Here is a 6,930-nt window from a genome sequence, read left to right on the forward strand (position 1 = left end):
GGGCGGGAAGCGGCGCCGGGTTTGCGGGCGGGCGGCCCGCCGAGCCCCGCCGCTCCGGACACCCCCCCCTGCCGGGCGCGACCCGCCCCTGGGGCGAAACCCGGGGGTTTCCGCGCCGCCCGGCAGCGTTTCCGCGCCGGCAGTCGCCCTTCTCCTGGGGGGGCGGAGGGCGGGTTGCCCGGGGGGGCTCCGCGGGCGGCGGGAGAGCAGCGACCTTCCCGCCGCAGCGGCTGAGCCCTCCTCGTTCCCGTGTCTTTCAGCGCCTGTGGCGTGGCCCGAGGCGGCTCGACGCCCTGCCCTCGCCGCGCCTGAGCCCGACCCGGAGCCCCCGGACAGGTGAGACCCTGCGGCGAGACCGGGGACGGGACCCCAGCGCCTGGCGGGATGCGGCTGTCCGGCACCGCGGCCGGCTCCCGGCTTCGAGGCTGCCCGGAGCGTCCCGCGGCTCGGCCGGCTCCCGGCTTCGAGGCCGCCTGGAGCGTCCCGCGGCTCGGCCCGCCGCAGCCCCCCGGCTCTCCTCCGGCTCGGTTGCGAGGCGCTCGCCGGGGAGCTGCGATGGCCCGTGCTGGGTGGCGAGCGGCGCTGCCCCGTGCGTAACGCCGCCAGGGTTGAGCAACGCCGGGCGCGGGTCCAGCCCGATTACGCCTCCTCGTTAACGCGCTGATGCGGGTTCCCGCTCCCTCGGACACGGTTCCCAGGGCAGGTGCTGTGCGGCCGCGTCGGCAAGGTGGGAAGCGGGCGGCTCCYGGCAGCGACCGTCTCCGTGGGACCGTTGCCTGTTCCTGGGCTGTTGGCACGGGACCGGGAAGGGCCGGTCCTGGGAAGGACCCAGCTGCCCGCGTCTCTCCCACGGACTGGCTCTGTTTTGGTTTCCACTCTGGTGCGGGAGCAGGGCTCCTCCGGGTGGGCCGTGGCGGTCGCTTGGTGGTGGCGGGGGCCCTGTCCGGTGCCCGGGCTGCGGGGGGGGGTCCGTGCTCCCACGCGGGCTGGTTCCCCCTTGCGGCCCCCGGGCTGCCGCTGGCCGCCGGCCGCGGGGTCCCGGCGCCTGTCAGGGCGATTAGCCCCGCGCCCGTCAGGCGGCAGGGCGCCCGGCCCCGCTCGCCCGCTCTTCAGGGTCGCTGCGCCGCTTCAAGCRGCTGCCACGAGCGCGGGGATTTCATCGCCCTAACAACTCTCCCGGCAGCCGGCGGCTTCCCGCGGCGGCTTTTCCGGCCCCGGCGGGCTGTGCCCGCTCCCGTAGCGCGCCGTGGGGCAGCTCCCGCGCGGGCAGCGACGTCGGTGCTCGGGGGGAGCCGGGTGCTGCTGGAGACCCGAGGGGGGTTTTGAGCGGGGAGGTGTCAAACCGCCCAGCGCCTCCTGCGCCCGCCGTCCCGTCCCATCCCATCCCGTGCGGAGAAGGGCCGGGGGGAGGCTGTCGCGTCCCTGGAGCCGGGCTGGTGGCCCAGCCCCAGATGCTCCACGCCGACCCCGTGTCCGAGCGCAGGCGGCGGGTGCCGGGTCCRGCCGTCCCCCGGGGAACGGTGCCGGCCAGCGGAAGGGAGGGGACCCTGGGAGCCGCGTCCTGGCCGGGATTCCCAGGCCGAGCCGCGGGGATAATGAGCCTGGCCRCGGCCCCCGCGGGGCCCTGGGACGCAGCCCTGTCATTAGAGGGGAGCGGATCGCCGCACGGGCCGGGCGCGCTGCCCGACTGCGCGGCGCCGGAGCCCGGCGGGGGACAGCGGGCTCCCCAGCTTGCAGCCGTCGGTCCCGCGAGCGTGGGACCCACGCCGGGGGCTGCCCCCCGCGCAGGGTCCCTGCTGCCGCAGCAGCCCGGCCGGGCCTGGCACACGTCCTCCCCTCCCGCGCGGCAGGTGAGCGCTTCGCGCTGTCGTGCAGCCGCGGGCTTAGTTTCCTCCTCGGCCACCGCTCCGTCCGCCTTGGCGGGAGCAGCGCGGGGCCCCTCTGCGGGGAGCCGGGCTCGCGGCCCCGGCCGGCGCTCGCCTCTCGCCGGCCCCTGCGCCCAGCGGGAGCCGTGCCGCCGCCGCGCGAGCTGCGCGCAGAGGTGTGGCTGCCTCGGTAACAGTTACTGGGACTTGGCACTCGGAGCTTTGTTTGGATAAAGTGGCCTGTTACAGACTTGCCGAAACAAAGAGTCTCGCTGCTGCCGCTTTTTTTCTTTCGCACCAGTATAAAAGCTCCCGGCATCGGCCGGGCGCTCGCAGCTCGGAGCCGCAGCCGGGCAGGGAGCAGGCAGCTCCGCCGTCCGGCCCCTGCCTCGTGCCGGCCCCGCTCGGAGCGAGCCCCGCGGCGGGCGGCAGCAGGCAGAGCCCGCGGGGAGCGGGGCGCCGCAAGGCCGGTTCCCCTTCCCGGGACGACGTCCGCAGCCCGGGCAGGCCCCGGCGGCACCGGAGCCGCGGCCCTGCGGGATCGCCGTGCCATGGGGTGAGTGGAGGGGCAGATCCGCCCACCCCTGCCCCCCGGGGTGGGGGGCAGCCCCGCCGGTGACGGTGCCGAGCGCGGGGCTGGGCACCGAGGGGCTGGTGCCGGTGCGACGGGGCGGCAGGAGGGGGCGGCTCTGCCGGCTCCTTCCCCGGCGCCGCGGCCAGGCAGGACCTGGGCAGGGAACAGCCGCCGTGACCGAGGCGAGCGGAGCGGCGGGAGCTTCCCCCCGCGTCCAGGCGCCTCCGCGGGCTGCAGCAGGGATGGTTCCCGCTCTGCAGCTTCCCCAGCCGGTGCGCGGTGCTCCGGAGCCGGTGCAGGGTCCCGCRGGCTCTGGGGCCGGTGCGTGGTGGCGGGGTGACAGCAGAGCTGGCAGGCAGCGGTGCGCAGGGGTGGTGGGAGCCCGTCCGCGAGGAGCRAGCTGCCCGGCGGGATCCATCCGGCCGAGGCTCTCCGCTCGCAGCGGCCGTCCCCGGCAGCCGAGCGCAGCCCGGCCGGGCTCCCCCCCTCCCCGTGCCGGTCCCCAGGGCCGCGGCGGTGGCACCGCGTGTGGGCGTACGCGCAGAGCAGCCGCCGTGATTCATCCCCCGGATCCGGTTGTTTTGAGGTCACCAAGCGGGGGGAGGAGGGATATTTTTGGTGGCGGCTTCCAAACTTGCAGCGTCTAGAAAATCTTTGCTGGCGCGGGAGCCTTGGCGAGGGCGGCCGCGGCGCTCCCGGGCCGGCGGGCAGCGGTGCGTCCGGCGCCGCGGCCCCGCTCCCTCCGAGGCGCCCGCGGTAGCTGCAGCGGGATGGGGGGGGGCGGCAGGGGCTCCCTCGCGATGGAGGGGGGGCGCGTTGGGGGCCCGGAGCGGAGCAGCAGCGAGCCGGACCCGGCGCCCCGGGGCCCCTCTTGGTGGGAAGGCGGCAGCGCCTGGCGCCGTCGGGGGGGGGGCGGATGGGGCTTTGCCGCGGGGCAGAGCAGGTGCGGTGCTGGCCGCGCCGCCGCGCTGGCTCCTGGGGGCCCGTCCTGCCCGGGCCGGCTCCTCTTGGCTCCTGCACCTGGAACATTAGAGCCCCTGAGGAATGTCCTGGATGAGGAGCAGCCGCGGGGATTAGCGCTCGCTCCAACCAAATTCCTCCTCTTCCTCCTGCCGGAGCGGGCCAAGGGGGCGGGAACCGCTGAGCCGGGGGCCGTGCGGTGTCCGAGCGCAGTGCGTGGCCCCGCTCTCCCTGCCGCCGCTCCTCGCACCCGCTGCAAGCCGCGTCTCCGTCCCCGTGTGCTCCTGCGGGCCGCTGTCCCCCGCCGTGGCGCCGGCCCGGTGCCGGCAGCGCTTCCTTCCAGGCTCGTTGCGAAAGGGCCGCGAGCAGGCTGCAACGAGCCTTCGGCGTCCGGCTTATCCGTCTCCACCCGCGCCGCGTCCCTGCGCCGTGGCCCGTCCCCGGCGGAGGACACGTGCAGCGCGGCCGTTCCCGGGGCCGTCGGCTCTGCGGCTCCCATGCCGCAGCCCCGGCGCTGCTCCGCGCCGGCCTGGGGAGCCGGTCCGCCGCCCCCTCGCGCTGCCGCGGGCTCCCTCGGGTGCTGAGCTCCACTGGTGCCGCCCCGGAGCCGCGGCCGCAGCGTGGCACAGTTGCGCGGCATCCGGCTCGCGCCTGGGCAGCGGGAAGCATCGCCGCGGGCGTCTCCGCCGCAGGGTGCTGCCGCCGCCGCGGGAGCAGCCCTTCCCTGGCGGGCATCCCAGGACTCCAAGCAGTCCCTGCTTTGGTGACAGCCTGCGGCACCGGGCGGAAAGCACAGACCCGTGCTCTGGCTCCGTGGGGATGGGAGCCGGCTCTGCCGCCCCGAGCGTGCCTGGAGCCAGCAGTCCCGCGCCAAGGCCGGCTTGCAGCAGCCCTGCTCCCGGGCGCAGCCGAGCTCTGGTATCCGCCTGTGCGGCCGGCCGGGCACCCRGGCTGCTGCCGTCCCGCTCAGACCTGCCCCTCCCAACGCTGCCGTAGGTCCCCGTGGGACCCTCACCTCGGCACAGGGATGCTCCGTGTCTGTTGGCGATGGGGAAGGCGCAGCATCGCTGCTGGCGATTCACGGGGTCTTAGGGGCGGCAGCGGGGAGACGTCAGGGAGAGCCAGCGTGCGGGGAGCGCCGACGTCCCGCGTCAGCCGTTCCCATCCCTTCCTCCGGCCCCGCGTGGGAGCGGCGCTCCTCGCAGCCAGCCTGGCGTGGGTCGCGGCACCCAGCACCTCTCCCGGGCAGGAGCCTGCGGCCCGGGGAGCGCCGGCTCCGAGCGGGCGCTGGGGCTGCAGCCCCGTGGGCACCCAGGCCGGCACCGCCGGTGGTGCGGCAGAGCCGAGCCGAGCCGAGCCTGCAGCATCCCGTCGCGGTGTCCGTGCCGCATGGAGAGGCTTCTCGCTCGYGGCGTGCTCCTCGGGCGGAGGCTGAGGGTTTGGGGGCAGACTTGCTGCCCCGGGGCAGGGCTCGGGGAGCACCGGCGGAGAGGGGCGCAGCCCGCCTGCATCGGGGCTCAGCCCCAGGAATCCAGCCTGGAAGCAGGCACGACGGGCGGGTCGTGCGCCAGGGCTTGCTGTCGTCGTGACTCCTTTGTCCCTGAGCCCAACAAAAACCAGGGGTTTGGTTAAAAAGCCGGCTGCGTGCACGTGTGTGCACGGCACCCGCACGGAGCGCGCGTTGCAGAGCACCCGGAGGCAGGGGGAGGACGGCAGCGCCGGCCGTGCCTGGAGGCAGCGCCGCGGTGCCTCGGCACGTGCGCTCGGCCGCAGCCCCTCGGGGAGGGACGGAGCGAGCGTCGCGCTGGGCCCGTGCTTGGGGATCGGCTCCCTGCTGCCGCCGCCTGTTCCCGGCTGGGCGATGCCGGGCGGGAGCTGCCGGCGGCGGGCGCGGGGTGAGGTGCGGCGCGGGAGCCGGGAGCCCCGAGGGGCTGCTGCCCCCTCGCAGCGTCGAGGCAGGACGGGCAGCTCTGCCCTCGCCAGCCCCCGGCTGCCGTTTGCGGAGCCTCCGGCAGGGCCGCGGACGGAGATGCCCCGAGTCTCCGCCGGCGCCAGGAGCGGAGCCGGCGCTGCCTCTCGTTGCAGACTGACCGCCGCGGACTCGCGGTGCGAAGCCGGGGCAGCCCGCAGCCGTCTCCTCGCTTCCCGGCCCTGCCCAATCCGGCCGGCCCCACGCCCCTGCCCTCCCGGCAAGCCGGCCGGTCCGCGGGCGCCTCCGCGGGAGCGGGGCTGCGGGCAGAGCGGCCCCTCGGGGGGGGAGCAGCTCCCGGGACGCCCGCGGCCGGTCCCGCGACGTGCCGGGTGTGGTGCCGGCCGGCCGCGACGACGATGCCCTGTAATCATCTTAGGCGGGATCAGGCAGGCAGGTCGGGGCTCGTCCCTGGAATGCGACTGCAGCGCCGGGGCGGGAGCAGCCGAGCCGGCTCACGCACAGGCAGGCGCTGATCGGAGCCAGCCGGTAATTAATGGAGCAGAGCGGTGTTGGCAGCCCTATCTCCGTATCTGCGGACCTGCCCTGCTTATCTGAGCTGGATTGTTCCCTCCGAACAAGAGCCCATTGTGCTGCCCGTGGAAGCCCTGGGAAAAGGAGCACATGGCACGCTCCGGCCCGGCTCCCGYGTGCAGGGCCCCGCTCCGGCCCTGTCCCACCTGCCGGCCCGGCCCGGCCCCGGCATGCTGCCGCGGGAGCGCGCGGCCCGGAGCTGGGCTCCTGCCCGAGGCAGCGGGGTCCTGCTCCCGCTCCGCGGTGCAGAGCCGGTGCAGCGGGAAGGGGACCCGGGCGCCCTGCGCGCGCTGCAGGCAGCCGGTGCCCTCGAGGAGCCGGCGGCTCCGCCTGGGCCATTGGGCCGTGCCGGCGGCGCCCGGGCAGCTGGCTGACGTGGGCATGGCRCTCCGGCCCCCCGGCACCAGCCGAGTCCTCCCCGCCAGCCCCATCCTTCACTGCGGCTTCGGAAGGAGGGTGGCCCCGTGCCCGGGGTCCCCAGCAGGTTCTCCGGCGGGACGCGGATGCCTGGAGCCATGCGGGTGCCGGCAGCACGTTCCTGGGCTGTGGCAGGCGCGCGGACAGGCGGAGCTGCAGCRGGGCAGCCCTGCGCCGGGAAGCCGYTAATCRTGCCGGCTTATCGGGATCAGTTACTCAAACATCCTCCTGTCCCCAAGGGAGGCTCCTATGGGCCAGGGGCACTGGGAGCTCCCGGGGAGGAGCCATCCCAGCCTGGAGCGAGGCTCCCGGGAGCTCCCAGGAGGAGCCATCCCAGCCTGGAGCGAGGCTCCTGGGAGCTCCCAGGAGGAGCCGTCCCAGCCTGGAGTGAGGCTCCTGGGAGCTCCCAGGGAGGAGCCGTCCCAGCCTGGAGCGAGGCTCCCGGGAGCTCCCGGGAGGAGCCATCCCAACCCAGAGCGAGGCTCCCAGGAGGAGCCATCCCAACCCGGAGCGAGGCTCCTGGGAGCTCCCAGGGAGTAGCCGTGCCAGCCCGGAGTGAGGCTCCCGGGAGCTTCCCAGGGAGGAGCCATCCCAGCCCGGAGTGAGGCTCC

The 6,930-nt window shown here is 75.8% G+C and overlaps 1 protein-coding gene across 2 annotated transcripts in view; it reads left to right on the plus strand.

Moving 5' to 3' along the window:
• Window positions 1–231: 231 nt before the first annotated feature.
• The window catches only part of SLC4A2 (solute carrier family 4 member 2), a 23,101-nt gene continuing 16,402 nt past the window's right edge, over window positions 232–6,930 (plus strand). For both annotated transcript variants that reach the window (XM_026087116.1, XM_026087117.1), the window contains exon 1: window positions 232–336. The gene's annotated coding sequence lies outside the window, so the exon portion shown is untranslated. The remainder of the gene's footprint in view (window positions 337–6,930) is intronic.

The sequence above is a fragment of the Apteryx rowi genome, unplaced genomic scaffold (assembly GCF_003343035.1).
Source record: "Apteryx rowi isolate R43461 unplaced genomic scaffold, aptRow1 scaffold_701, whole genome shotgun sequence".
Taxonomy (NCBI): domain Eukaryota; kingdom Metazoa; phylum Chordata; class Aves; order Apterygiformes; family Apterygidae; genus Apteryx; species Apteryx rowi.